At 40.3% G+C, this 14,864-nt stretch overlaps 1 annotated feature.

The window, feature by feature from the left end:
• Window positions 12,243–13,160: an enhancer, noted in NCBI's record as "VISTA enhancer mm628". NCBI's record gives its function as "enhancer in: branchial arch[4/8]" and the evidence as "EXISTENCE:transgenic organism evidence [ECO:0001131][PMID:17130149]".

Below are 14,864 nucleotides of genomic sequence, written 5' to 3'. Positions count from 1 at the left end.
CAATGCTTAGCTGTGGGTATCTGCATCCATCTCAGTCAGCTGCTGGATAGAGCCTCTCAGAGGACAGTCGTTCTAGGCTCCTGTTTTCAAGTACAACATGGCATTTAGTAATAGTGTAAGGGATTGGTGTCCACCCATGGGATGGATCCCAAGTTGGGCTGGTTACTGGTCAGCCATTCCTTCGGTCTCTGCTCCATTTTTGTCCCTGCATTTCTTTTAGAAAGGAACAATTTTGGGTCAATAATCTTGAAGGTGGGTTGGTGTCCCAATTCCTCCACTGGGGGTCCTATCTGACTACTGGAGGTGATATATTCAGGTTCCATGGTTCCACTGTTTGGCATTTTGGCTAAGGTCACCCACATTGAGTCCTAGGAGCCCCATCCCAGGTCTCTGGGACTCCCTAGAGACTCCCCATTCACTCTACCCTCAGCAGCTGCATATTTCCACTCATTCTCCTGGCCCTCTAGACCTCTCCCCTGTCTCTCTCCCCACACCTGAACCTGACTCCCCCATTCCCTGCCCCACACCCCTCCTACCCAGGTCCTTCCCTCACTCTGCCTCCCATAACTATTTTGTTCCCCCTTCTAAGTAGAAGTAACACATCATCACTTTGGCCTTCTTTCTTGTTTAACTTCTTTTGGTCTGTGAGTTGTAACATGGGTATTCTGTACATTTTTGTTAATATCTACTTATCAGTGACTATGTACCATGCATGACCTTTTGGGTCTGAGTTACTTCATTCATGATGATATTTTCTAGTTCCATCCATTTGCCTGAAAAACTCATGATGTCCTTGTCTTTTCTATTATACTGTGTAAATGAACTACAGTTTCTGTGTCCATTCTTTGGTTGAGGAACATCTGGTTTGCTACCAGTTTCTGGCTGTTATAAACAAGGCTGCTATGAGCATAGTGGAACATGTATCGTTATGGTATGGTGGATATTTTGGGTATATGCCCAGGAGTGGTATAGATGGATCTTTAGGTAGAACTATTTCCAGTGTTCTGAGAAACTGCCAGATTGATTTACAGAGTAGTTGTACAAATGCGCAATCCCACCAGCAATGGAGAAGTGCTTGTTCTTCTTGCTCCACATCCTCACCAGCATGTATTGTCCCTTGAGTTTTTGGTCATAGCCGTTCTGATGGATGTAAAGTAGAATCTCAGGGTCATTTTGATTTGCATTTCTCTGTTAACTAAGGATGTTGAACATTTCTTTAAGTGTTTCTCAACTATTTGAGATTTCTCTGTTGAGAAAAGTCTCTATTTAACTCTCTATCCCACTTTATTTATTTATTATTTTTCTTTTTTATTAGATATTTTCTTCATTTACATTTCAAATGCTAGCCTCAAAGCCCTCTATACCCTCCCCCCACCCCGCCCTGCTCCCCAACGCACCCACTCCTGCTTCCTGGCCCTGCCATTCCCCTGTACTGTATCGGGGCATATGATTTTCGCAAGACCAAGGGCCTCTCTTCCCATTGATGGCCAACTAGGCCATCCTCTGCTACATATGCAACTAGAGACACAGCTCTGGGGGGATGGGGGTGGGGGTGGGGGTTACTGGTTAGTTTATAATGAAGGAGCTAGAGAAAGTACCCAAGGAGCTAAAGAGGTCTGCAACCCTATAGGAAGAACAAGAATATGAACTAAACAATATGTATCCCACTTTAAAATTGGGTTATTTGGTTTGTTGGTATCTAATAAATAAGTTCTTTATGTATTTTGGACATTAGCCTTCTGTTGGATGTAGGGTTAATGAAGATCTTTTCCCATTCTATAGGCCGCCATTTTGTCCTATTGACAGTGTCATTTACCTTACAGAAGCTTTTCAGTTTTAAGAGATCCCATTGATCAATTGTTGATCATAAAGCCTGAGCCATTGGTGTTCTGTTCATGTTTTCATTTGCATGTCCCTGATGACTAAGGATGTTGAGCATTTCTTTAAGTGCTTCCTGGTCATTCGATATCTCTCAGTAGAGAATTCTTTTTTAGCTCTGTATCTCATTTTTAGTAGGGTTATTTGATTCTCTGGAGTCTAATTTTGTGAGTTCTTTGTAGATATTGGATATTAGCCCTCTATCGGATGTAGGGTTGGTAAAGATCTTTTCCCAATCTTTATGCTTTAATGTTACATTACTTTTCTCCCTACTTTTTATTCCTTCCAGCCCCACCCCCAGGTACTCTCCTTCTACCACCTCCCATCCTTGTCCTCCCTTGATACATAGTATCATTGCGTTAGATTTTGTTTGTTCTCTCTCTCTCTCTCTGTGTGTGTGTGTGTGTGTGTGTGTGTGTGTGTGTGTGTGTACATTGTGAGTCCATGTTTATCATTATGTGTTTATGTTTTCAAGGCTGACTATCTGCATTGGACAATTGTCTTCTGTTTGAATTCTACTCCATTTCAATGTTAAAGTGTTTAATGGTATAGTTATTGTTTCAGCTTTATATGTATAGCCATTTCCAGGAAAGACTGTTACAGAGCAGTTCCCTAGTTTTGTATTTTCTTCTCACTCTCTTCCAGGATGTTCTTTGATCTACAGATGCTGAGGTTCTGATGTAGATGTATCAGGTGCGGTTATGCTACACCTGGCCTGTTGATCTCTGCATTGTGCCTAGTTGAGATTTCATGTGGCCCTCTCTGTTTGCTGTCATGAGGTTTCTATTTTGTTTTTATTTTCTTTCTGTTTTGAAGGAATAATATAATTACATCATACCCTTCCTCCCTTCAAACTCTCCCACACACTCTTCCTTGCTCTTTTCAAATTCACAGCCTCAATTTTCATTAATTGTGGTTACACACAGAGAGAGACATGTGTATTATGGGTGTGTATTCTCAAATACCTAAGTACAATCTGCTTAGTCTGTACAACTTTACTTGTAGGTATATTTTCAGAAGTGACCATTTGAGCTTTGTGTCTGAATGAGGTAGTGCTCTCAGCAGTAGGGGCTTAACTTCCACCTCTGTGGGAGCAACCAATGGAAAAAGCAATACCCTGTAATATTTTGGGATCTGCCAGGACAACCCCAGGACAATGCTGACCAATAACACAAAAGGGTTTTAGACACACCTTTTTTTTCTCAATTTTTTTATTAGATATTTTCTTCATTTACATTTCAAATGCTATTCCAAAAGTCCCCTATACCCTTCCCCCATCCTGCTCCCACTCACTCCCACTTCTTGGCCCTGGTGTTCCCCTGTACTGGGGCATATAAAGTTTGCAAGACCAAGGGGCCTCTCTTCTCATTGATGGCCGACCAGACCATCTTTGCTGCCTGACTCCTGGTTCTCCGTTCCCTAGGGCCCTCCCCCATTCCTCCTGCTCCTTCTCTTTTAGAGGATGAGGTCCCCTGGGTATCCCCTGCAACCCTGGCATCATGGGAGTAGTAGCCACACTTACGTGTGAATACAAGGACAAGATTTAGAATGTAATAAGAAATTGTGTTTGTTTAACAAAGTGGCAGTAATAAATTCTTGCCAAGGGGCCATGACCTCAGGAGCCCTGGGAAGCTGGCTAAGCAAGAATTCCCTCCTGTTGAGTGGGACTTAAGTCTAATTAGACAGCTGTTGATTGCCACCAATCTGTGAATGCCACTTCTTGCACCTTTATGCAGATCTTGCTAGGCTGTTAATTGTCTTGCTTTATAGGTGTTGCAGCTGGATAGGGCTGTGTAATTGCTTCCCTCCTTTGGAAGCTTGCACAGTATTTTCTGGAACCTGGGAAGCTAGACTGCAGAAAAGAAGCTTTCAAGTTCAATCCAACCCCCAATCATGTGAGTTTTGTGTCCTATGCCTTTAGCAGCAGGTTCCTATTCTTAACCTTTGAGAAGCAACCAAGGGCCACATCAGTAATCTATATTGTTTGCAGAGTAACTTGGGCTACTCCAAAAACAAACAAACAAGCAAAGAAACAAACAGACAGACAGACAAAAAACAAAACCAAAAAACAAAAAATAAAAAACATTGAAAAGAGATTTCTCAATTCTGGGGTTTTTGTTAGTCTGATTCTTTTTTTAATTAATTAATTAATTAATTAATTTTGTTAGTCTGATTGATTATTATGGCAACCAATGAAGGTGAATATTGATTTTGTTTTATTTTATTAATTTTATTATTAAACCATAGAAACCTATTTTTCTTTTCATAATAAGAGACACAAATGGGGTGGACCCAATGAGATAGGCCCGTAAAGAAAACCTTCCAGGAGTAGCTGGAGGGAAAATCATAATCGCGATATATTAATTTAAAAAATCTGTTTCTTTTATTTATTTTTAAAAGCTTTTTAAAGTTTTATTTATTTACATCCAAAATGTTTCCCCTCTCCCTGGTCTCATCTCAAAGAATTCTTCACCCCATCCCCCTTCCCTTTGCCTCTGATAGGGTGCTCCCCCACTCACCCACCCACCCCTACCTCAATGCCTACCCCACCCATCTTCCCTGCAGCATCAGGTCTCTACAGGATTAGGCTCATCCTTTCCCACTGATGCCAGGCAAGGCAGTCCTTTGCTTCATAGGTGCAAGGGGCCATGGACCAGCCTATATATGCTCTTTGGTTGGTGACTTGGTTTCAATAAATGAAAAAAGTATATAAAGTTATTCTACTAGATTACATGGTTCTGCTCTTGAGAGTCCTAGATCTATCTGTAGAAGCTTATCTGCTACAGTGAAAATTCTTGAGACCCTAGAGGAAAAATGTTGGACAACTCGATTCAATGAAGTGGTTCTATAAAATCATATGGACTTAGGTTTTCAGGTTTTTTTGTTTTTTGTTTATTTGTTTTTGTTTTTGTTTTTTTTTGTATAATAAAGGGGCTATCTTATCTGCCTTAATTTAAAGGAAGAATGCTGCTCTTATGTAAGTCAGTTGAGAAAAGTAAAATAGGAGTCAATCAAGGCTTACTGGGATAGCCCACCAAGATGAAAGCTATGAACATTTATTTGTAAGCCTTAGTTGACACCAACTCTCCGTCTGTTGGATATGCCTCTAATAATTCTGATATTTGGCTGGAAATGTGAGCACAATCCACAGCAAGAGAACCACGAGATGGGTGGTCACTGCATGGGGCTAGTGATGGTGGTGGCAAGATGACTGAGGCTAGAGAGTAGCAGGCAATAACGTGAGCATCCCTTTGTTGCTCCAGTTCTCTTCACAGACTTTTATAAAGTCTAACATGGCAAGACACTGGGCATCTCTAGGTAGGCTCTATGCCTTTATGAGAAAGAAATATCTGCATTTATGAATTCAAAGTCATTGTGGTTGTCTGTACAAGACCTGCACATGATCAACCTAGTCAATACTCTACCATGTAGTAGGTGGCTTGGTCATGGGCTCCCACCTCTAACAAATGACAGTTGATGGCTTTTGGGGGGAGCAAGGTCAGGTTTCTTAAAAGTGTGCAGCTGTTGATAAATTGACCATGCTCCAGTTAGTTGCCTCACAGCTATGACTATATAGGCAGCACATTAGATTCTGTGAATTACATTAAAAAAGGGGGAGGGGCATGAGGTTGTGAGAATTGTGGGAGTTGAAATGAATCTGCAAAGATAGGAAGAGGAACATAATCAAAGCACATTGTATATCAATACGGAATTCTCAGAGTCTATAAAATAGTTCCTGTTGAACAACAGGCAGGATGCCTGCAGAACTTATCTTTCTGTTCTCCTAAATCAAACCTTCCAGTCAGATAACCAGCTCTGCAGCAGAATGCCTTTGGCAGCCATCCCTGCTGCCACCCTGCCCTGCTCCCATATCCCACAGATTCCACAGATCTTTCTCCATCTAACCTTCTTCTTCCCACTTGCTGCTTTGTCCCAGACCCTAACCCCAGAAGCCACTCCCTGTTAAAACAAGGGTCTCTCACACAGGGGCATGTAGGCTAACATAGGACCCACACTTCCTATAGTGCTACTGAGATCTAACACACACACACACACACACACACACACACACACACACAGCATTTCATTCCAATCTCTGTAGCAGGAAATCTGCTATGTTTTCCTTTTCCTCTCAGACATGATCCTCAAGGGATCACAAACACTGTCTTTCCAACCTTGATTCCTGCAATACATCTCAGTGTCCCCAACTTCTATACCAGCAGGCATCCCCTGCAAACACAGCAACTCATTAGGCCAGGGAAAGAAGCAACACTCAGCCATCACACTCTCTAAAAAACTAGGGAGGACTGGTGCTTACCCACAGGATGAGTCTCAAATAGGGCTGGTTTTTGTCTGGCCATTCCTTCAGTCTCTGCTGCATTCCTTGTCTCTACATTTCTTGTAAACAGGATAAATTTTGGGTAAAAAGTTTTGTGGGTTGGTTGGTGTCCCTATCACTCTACTGGCATGCTTACCTGGCTATAGGAGATGGTCTCTTTAGGTTCCATATCCCCAATGCTGTGTGTCATAGCTAAGGTCACCCACATTGGTTTTTGGGCCCTCCCTTATCCCAGGTCTCTATCTTATCCTGGAGCTGCCTCTCTTCTCCACTCCCATAGGTTGCAGATTTCCATTCAGGTAAGCATGCCAGTAGAGTGAAATATTTATGAATTTGAACATGTACAACACAAACATGGCAGAAAGAATCCCAGGCATTGGAGACAATAGAAGAGATGAATATATCAGTCAAAGAAAATATTAAACCTAAAGACTCCAGACCAAAAAAAAATTTCTAAAAAATCTGGGACACTATAAAAAGAACAAACATAATAATCATAGGCATAGAGGAGAGAGAAGAAACCCAACACAAAGAACCATAAAATATTTTCAACAAAATCATAGAAAAAATTTCCTAACCTTAAGAAGAGAGGGCCAGTAACTTGGTACAAGAAGCGTTCAGAGCACTAAATAGATAGGGCTAGGAAAGAAAGTCCACTCACCACGTAACCATCAAAACATTAAACACACAGAACGAAGAAAAAATGTTCAAAGCTTCAAGAGGAAAAGATCAAGTAATATGCAGTAGCAGATGTGTTAGAATCACACCTGGCTTTCCAGGGAAGAATCTAATATCCAGAAGGGACTGGACAGATGTGCTGCAGACTCAAAGAGATCCCAGAGCAGACTACTATACCCAACAAAACTTTCAATCATCCTAGAGAAAATGAGATAGTCCATGATAAAGTCAAATTTAAATAATATCTGTCTACAAATCTAGCCCTATAGAAGATGCTAGAAAGAAAACTTCAACCTAAGGATGTCAATTATACACATAAAAACAAAAATAATACATAATTCCCACAAGCAAAAGTCAGAAGAATGGAAACAGCACACACACATACATAGTCACAGACCTACTCACATCCATCCCCCTATACATACACATACATAATATGAAAGTTCATACCAGTAAGTGTCGACATAAAAACCAAAAAGTAGTCACACTGAGTATAGGGCAAGAAATAATCAAACTGAGAGCTGAAATAAATAAAATAGGAACATAAAGAGCAATACATAGAATCAATGAATCAAAGAGTTGTTTCTTTGGGAAAATCAACAAGATAGACCAACCCTTATGCAAACTAACTAAAAGGCAGAGCGAGGATATCCAAATTAATAAAATCAGAAACAGAAAGTGGGACATAACAACAGTCACCAAGGAAGTCCAGAGAATCATTAAGGACATACTTTAGAAACGTGTACTCTACCAAGTTGAAAAAAATCTAAGAGAGATAGAAACAGTCATTAAAATCTTCCAATCCATAAATAAATAAATAAATAAATAAATAAATAAATAAATAAATAACAATGGCCAAGTGGTTTTAGTGCAGCATTCTGCTTGCCAGCCAAAGAATAGTTAATGTTAATCCTACTTAAATTATTTCACAAAGAGGAATTGCTCAATTGATTTTATGAGGCCATAGTTATCCCAATACCCAAACCACATAAAAACTCAAGATGGAAAGAGAATTACACACCAATTTCCCTTATGAACATAGATGCAAAAATATTCAATGAACATGAAAAAGTGTGATGCTGTGCCTACATAGAGTCTTCACCCCTATGGCCTAGTCTCTGAGGTGCTTAAAGATAATCTGAAAGCTACTGAAAGAGATGTGTGTTCACTAACCCAGCCACAAAATATTTGACATACAATCTGTCCTGTCTAAAAAAAATATTCTAGGGCAATGCTGACACAGAACCTGTGGGAATAGCCAACAGATGTCTGGTTTCATTTAAGGCCCAATCCATGAGAAGGAACCTGGCCCCACACTTCTAGGATAACCAAATACAAGAGATGAGATAACCCAAACACATATGGTTAAAATCAAACGCTACAGATACCACTCTACTTATAGATCCAGTCATCATCAGAGAGGAGCAGATAGTGGCAGATGCAGGCACCCACAAACAGACATTTCATGGAGAGAGTCAAAATTGGAGCTCTTCATCAAATCCCTCACTCTAGAGATCAGGGAATCTCTAGGAGATTGTAAGACCCAGAGGGGATTGAGGGCACTAGGAGAACATACAAGGTCACAGAGCAGCAATAAGCAGCAAGCACATGGGTCGCCAACAGGCCCTCTGTGTACATATTAGCGCTATTGGCTTACTATTTTATGGGACCCCTGACTGTGAGAATGAACTGGTCTCTGACTCTTGTGCCTCCTCTTGGGACCCTTTTCTTCTTATTTGATTACTATGTCCATCTTTGACATGATAGTTTGTGCTTCATTGTATTGCATTTATTTTGTCATGCTTGCTTGCTATCTCTTAGACGGAATTTTCATTTCTAATGAGAGCCAGAAAGAGGAGTGAACCCAGAGGGGAGGTGAGATGGGGAGGTACTAGGAGGACTAAAGGGAGGAAAAAATTAAAATCATGATATATTGTATGAGAAAAAAGCTATCTTCAAAAAAATTTTTTAAAGTATGTTTTTTAAAAGAATGAAAGTTCTTTCTTACAATAATACAAGATTTCGATGTTTGGCAAGAAGTGAAGGACAAGAGAAATGACAATCTGATCATCATATTTCCTCCTTGCTCCTTATACCTGAATAAACACACTCGTTCCTTGTGTGCAATTAAAGAAGGAAGAATGCCCTAATCTCCTTGTTAGTATCAGGCCATCAAAATAATTTTCAATTACAAAATGTCAGAGTGTCTTCTGCTCCCTGGGGCCTCTCTCAGATGACCAGCATATGATCTTCCCCTGGTACTAGTCAACACATTAAGAAACATGAGGAGGAAGTATATCCTGCAGCATTTTCTAATATAATCAAAATCCTAATTCCTTTACCAAAAAAAAAAAAAAAGGCATCCAAGGGCTGGGAGAATGGATCAGTGGTTAAGAACACTGGTTATTTTTCTAGAGGACCTGAATTCAATTCTGGGGACCCACATGGCAGCCCACAACCATCTGTAATTCCAATGCCAGGGCATTATACAACCTCCTCTGATCTCAGAGAGATCTGTATTCATGTGGTTCATGGATGCATATACAGGCAAATGCTCTTCATATACAATAAAAATAAAGGCTTATCTTAGAGAAAAATAAGAAACAAGTAAACATTAAAAATCCAGTCATTCAAATTGTATGACAAAAATATTGCTATCCAAAGAAAACATATTTTCAGTTCTTTCCAACATATAGAATATATTCACAAGTTACTATCTCAAGAGAACCAATGTTTGATTATCTCTGATCATTGAGCTAGTTAACTTCTTACATTAGAATCTAAGTAGCACTCAATTATTTTAGATGCTTTAGTTATTAAACTGTTCTCAAGAATGTGAAAAGGAAACACTGATTTTCATACTTGTGCGAGTAATTGTGTTCATTCAAAACTATCTACTGAGACTCAGCTAAGACATATACACATGGTAGCAACTGGAATGCAGCCTGGGTGTGACATCCATTTTCATGTGATTCATACTCTGTTAGAGAGCTTCCACTCTGCATTTATTCTGCTGTTCACTTGAGTTCTATACTAAGGAGTATTTGCATATATGAAAGCTAAATGATATTTTTCCCAGGAATGAAATATTTTGTCGGGAATTTTGCACCAAAGAACATGTTGATTGAATTACATCTTTTGTTAGTCATCATAAACTAAAATATTTCAAGTATGTCACTTATATGAAAAAATAATTTTCTCATTTTAACAGTCCATGTTATAACATTAAAAATTACAACTAATTCTTGGGGAACAGATAAAAAATAATTAATGCCAAGGAAACCATTTGCTAAGTGCCATTTCTGTGATTCCAAAAAAGAAGTTCTTTTGAGGTGAGGATCAGGAGGTAAACTTGGAATGTGAAGAGTAACTCTTTGCAAAACGTGGTTCTTAGGACCTGTAAGATCAGATCTAGCAGAAGGCAAGGAGTGTGGCATCCAGTGAAGGGGAAATTATTGGCACTATAGCAAAATGCAGGACCAGTGCTCCTTCATGAAGGATAATTAACTGCAATTCAACAAGAACCAGGCTTCTGAGAGGGAAGCCTTGGCAGGACAGGATTTAGCAATGCGTGTTAGTGAGTCTGAGACTGGTGTAGAAGCTGCCACAGGCACAGTAGCAATCAAGTGTCAGGACGTCCCAAGTAATACTTAGCCCTGCACTTGTGCTTCCCTACAAGGCTAAATGAAAGTGCTGAAACTGAAAAAAATATAGCTATAAATCTGAAGCGGTTTATGTACTTCTCTAAGACAGAGATGGAAACTCCACCTTTCCTAGCTACAATAATAGTATCTTATTTGATTTTTTTTTTCTGTTGCTCTGAAAAAAATACCATGACTGAGGAAACCTAGAGGAGAAAATGTTTATTTGAACTTGGGGTTCTATAGGGCTAAGAGTCTATCATGGTAGGCAGGGGGTGTGGCACCAAGTGGCAGGCATGGAGGTGTGAGCAGGAAATTGAGAGCTCACATCCTCAGTCCCAAATACAAAGCAGAGCACCCTGGAAGTGGCTGGAGGATTTAAGCTTTAAAAGCTCACCTCCAGGGATGTGTATCTTCCAGCAAGGTTGCCTCACCCACACCTCCCCAAATAGTACTCAGAAACACAGACTTGGTGTTCTGATCAAATACTGGAGCTTACAGAGGACATTGTTCCCTTAGACCACCAAACATAGAATTAATATAATGATTCTATTGTGAGCAATGATAAAATTACCTAATCTCATCTTCGTTTTCTGATTACTCTATCATCCTCATGAGATTCTATGAGTGGAACAAGTTAAAAAATAGAAGAAAACTCAATATCCTTAGGAGTCTTAATATTTTATTTTCCTTTACATGGTTTCAGTCTTTGTAATGTGGGTTTCAATCACTAAAGTTAATCAGAGAAATAGAAAATTCCTGGGGTTAAAACAAGTCTCTGTGCTACTTTTGTGCTAAGTTTCCCTTTAGCATGAGATCCTCAATCCAGCTGTATAAGAGTATTCAGTCAGCAAAGCAGAACCTCGCACTGGTAAGGAATGACTTGATCCACTGAAGCCAGTAGGAGTCTCTAACCTTGGATTATGGCAGAACAATAGCAAAACGGGAATAACTTCAGAAAACCAAGGTAACTGTTGCTGTATTATCAGACTGTGGTAGGGGATTGAGGAAAGAGCTTGGTTAGCAAGATCTTTGTCTGGAAATCTTCAAGAACAGTGTGATATCTGCACAAGCTACCTGACAAAACTGGGTGTGAGAGTATGCTCTTTTAATTTCAGGTGTGGAGAAGTACAGACAGGAGGACTTCTGAGGCTCCCTGTACAGCCAACAGCCAGCCTACCCTGCTTGGTGAGTTTTAAACCAGTGAGAGATCTTGTCTCCTAAAAGTAAGAAGAAGAAGAACAACAACAATAATAATAATAGTATTAGTAGTAGTAATAAAAAGGAGGAGGGGGAGGAGGAGGGGGAAGAAGAGGAGGAGGGGTGGTGGATGGTCCTGGATGAATGACGATATCTCCCCAGGCTGCTACAATGCTACATGAAAGAACACATATATGCTTACACCTGAACACATGTATGTATCTCTTCAAATATGAAAATTCATATACATACATAAACATATACATAAACATATATACACACACACACACACACAAAATGCACACAACTAGTAAATAAAAATGCACTGATGAAATGTGACCATAAGTACAGCTCATATTCATAAATTTAAAACCTGATAGCATACATCTAGCCATCGAGAAGAAACGCATAAAGAACAGTCTCTCAGTAGTACAGCCCTGGCAGGCACAAGGTCCTGGGTTCAGTTCTCAGTGCTGAACAATTACAACCAAACAGTGGTGGCATTAACTTTAGAGCTATCGTGTGATCATATATATCAAGCACAAGGAGTGCAGGATGTGTTGTCCTTCATCCAACACATCCCCCTGAGTGCAAACGATTAACTTCCGACCTCTCAAGACACGATCAAGGAGGCCGGCAGACTACCCGGAAGAGGACGACACTCAGATGGAACAGAAGTAAGGACAAAGTAAGGACAGAATGAACGTCATGAAGAAAACCCGCGAAGCAGTGTTATTCTGGCCATTGGGTGAGGAGGAATAAGTTCATTTGTACAATTAAATGTGAGGAAAGGGGCCGCAAAGCCTTGGTGGTCTGGTTGAGCCTGATGTGTCTGGTATCCATTAAGATCCAACATTTACTCGAACCTGTGGATTAATTGTCCTGCAGGAACTGAAGCAAACCAAGAGCAGTTGAAAGCCAATCAAGCCGTGATCTCTCCCAGTCCTAGTAATCACAGCCAGCTGTGAGTGCAAACCTTTTGCACTGAGGTTCCCTGGGGCGGTTCTACGGGAGCCCTGGAGTGAGCACCCTCAACTCTGGGAGGGCAAGAACGAAGTTAATAAAATAAAACTTAATTCCTTCAATCGAGGGCCTGAAGGATAGGCTTGGGATGGTCCCCGACCTGTTCTACGTTAATCTCTTCCCTCTCTCTCTCCCAGCTGCCTGGCCCCAGAAGGCATGCGGTGTCTCCTGAAGGTTTCCTGGAATCCTTTCTTTTAAAATGCAATACAATCGAGGAAAGTTCATGTCTGTTTGTTGGTTTGTTCCTCACTTTCCAATGAAAATTCTCTACTGATCTCCCGAGAAGATGTTATTTATGGGAATTTCTCCTAACTTCTACCGATAGTAGTTTGGAGATTTTGTAGTGAGTGTCATACAAAATTAAGATGAACACATTTCATCTGAGTTCAAGCCAGTTTAAAAAAAAATCTATATTCTTCTACCTGTCCATGAGCCAATTCAAGTACTAATCTTTAATTAAATCTTCATTAATAACCCCTACAGTCTGCAAAGGAGTTTTTCCTTTGGCTGGTCATCTTTGTAATTTTCTTTGTAGCTTATTAAGGCCAAGCAGTCCCAGGGAGCATGGAAGGGTTGTGTATCCTTCCTTCATAATGCTCTGTCTATGTAAGTCCTGGTACTGATAGCTCCTTTATTCAGATCCAGTTCTCTCTCCATGGGGCCGATCTTTCCTGGCACACAGATCTGTGCATTGGCTCCCGTCGACGTTATTCTGGAACCTCTTCGACTCTCATTTCCCATTCTCCGGTTTCTGTCTGTTGCACTTCCATGATTCTTTCACTCAGAGCTACTCCTGGCCACTTTTGACATACTTTTGAATTAGGACTCTCTGGTGAAGACAGCTAAATATGATATTACTCATTTTCTGTTTCTCTAAACTCAAGATGCCTTGATTTATGTACGAACCCAGAATTCTCCCATCATTAAAAATACATTTATCTCCCTAGAATCAACTCTATTTATGTTAAATTTAAAAAAGAAAAAGAAAAAAAAAAGATTTAGCTTTGGTTTTGCCTTTTCTGCCCTAACCATTTGGCTCACATTTAACGAACATTTCCAGCTCTCCTCTAAAAAGTGGCATGTGTCAAAGTAAAGTGTCCTCAGATAGCTGGGCTCACCGAAACTCCAACAATATAATATCCCAGAATCCACCAAAAGCATTGCACATGGGGAAAATAGAGCTATCTATAAGCTAGGCTGTGATTGAGGGTCAAACAGTATCACAGTGACCATGCTTCTGTGGAGCCCAATTATAGAGTAGATAGCATGTTATTAATTATGTGAAAGATCTGACCTGTGTGAAGTGGGCATCGGGGTCCATGATTTAACTCACAATCAATCTCAGAGTCCTCGGAGTACACAAAGAACCGACTCAGGAGCATTTGTATCTGGTTAAGAAATAAGAGGATGCTGTCATCCAAGTATAGAAATCTCAAAAAGAAAATTACATCACCGCATACACATAAAAAGGATAGATCGGGGAAGCCATAATTTATAGCATGTACGGAAGCTGATTAAATTGAAATTACATGGGAGATAGAAGTGCAACAGAACCACATCAAAACCTCCTATCTTACAACTGCAGAGCTGTGGGGATCATGCCGGGATGTGGGACCCTTGGTCAGCCACAATTTTAGATTCTTGCCCATGACTTGGCATGTTCTTCAGCACCAGAGAATTAAAAGTAAGGGAAAGATCCAACAAACAGTCATACTTCTGCTTTTTATTTGATGCCGGCAGAAATGGGAGGCAAGGCCAGAGCTTGGCTGCACCTGTTCTTAATCAAAGATGCTGGGCTGAAAGATAATGAGGGCATGGCCCCCAAAGATCTTTGATCACACACAAACACAGACAGATGGATGGACACACACACACACACACACACACCCCTAACCCTCTCTTATACTTGGCAAGTGGAGATACATGCCGATAATTGCACCAAATACAATCAAATGTGTAGAAAAAAAACATTGGTAGCAGCACTTTCAAGTATGTATTTATCTCCTTTTCTTCTTCAAATGCCACTGAAATGGTAATAAGTTAATGCTGGTAGAGTAAGAGTGCTGTTGATGCTTCAGGCATCTGAAAAAAAAAATGTCTCAAAC

Source organism: Mus musculus, chromosome 11 (assembly GCF_000001635.26).
Source record: "Mus musculus strain C57BL/6J chromosome 11, GRCm38.p6 C57BL/6J".
NCBI classification, from domain to species: Eukaryota; Metazoa; Chordata; class Mammalia; order Rodentia; family Muridae; genus Mus; species Mus musculus.
Note: the sequence above shows the minus strand (reverse complement) of the source record. Positions and strands in the feature narration are given on the sequence as shown.